The sequence below is a fragment of the Pavona decussata genome, unplaced genomic scaffold (assembly GCF_977016875.1).
Source record: "Pavona decussata unplaced genomic scaffold, jaPavDecu1.1 SCAFFOLD_4007, whole genome shotgun sequence".
Lineage (NCBI taxonomy): Eukaryota > Metazoa > Cnidaria > Anthozoa > Scleractinia > Agariciidae > Pavona > Pavona decussata.
Window position 1 is genome coordinate 7,501 of NW_028146594.1, and position 1,022 is coordinate 8,522.

Below are 1,022 nucleotides of genomic sequence, written 5' to 3' on the forward strand. Positions count from 1 at the left end.
AAGCGTGAAATTATGGGATGTTGTGGCTTCAATGGGTTTTTAAGATGTCACCAGTCATTTGGCATGACTTACAAACGATTTGGCTGGTTGTGGGTTCGATTTTCAAAATTTCATTTTTTTCGCGTTTTTATTTTCTGTCTACCATATCATGCAGTCTCCTTATTAGCGTTTGGGGGTTATAGTGTGGGCAGGTTGGTCGCAAAGGTTCCGAGAGGAGCTGGCTAGTAAACCCTGTCCCTTATGTTCCACGGCGGCAAGGCGGAGAAATAGAGGGCAGAATTGACTAACGGGCAAGGAAAGTTGGGCTTGTAGCTTTCCTTTCGAAGGAGGGAAAAGATGATGCCCGAAAGCATTGTCACTGTAGTGGCAGGCAGAGTGTAGATGGAAGTTGTGTACGCTAGCCTTTGGCTAATGATAGAGACAAAAGAGCAGGAGGATATTTTCCTTCGCAGAAGCACTTTTCTTGCCTTCCTTCAGCTCGCTTGGCGAGTCTGACAGGTATGCCTGAACTGTGCACGGGTCCAGTTGTGAGAAAGACGTGGCAAACAAGACGGGGTTTCCCTTGACCGAGGGACCGTGTGGTCCGTTTGGCTCATGGGTTCCCCCCGTGGAGGCAAAATCTAAGAAAGCTTGCTCTCCCTCTGCGGAGGGGGGCCGCTTAGCAAGGAACTTCTGTTCCCTGCGGTGGATAGTTACCTGGTTGATCCTGCCAGTAGTCATATGCTTGTCTCAAAGATTAAGCCATGCATGTCTAAGTATAAGCACTTGTACTGTGAAACTGCGAATGGCTCATTAAATCAGTTATCGTTTATTTGATTGTACCATTACTACTTGGATAACCGTAGTAATTCTAGAGCTAATACATGCGAAAAGTCCCGACTTCTGGAAGGGATGTATTTATTAGATTAAAAACCAATGCGGGTTCTGCCCGGTCATTTGGTGATTCATAGTAACTGATCGAATCGCACGGCCTTGCGCTGGCGATGTTTCATTCAAATTTCTGCCCTATCAACTGTCGATGG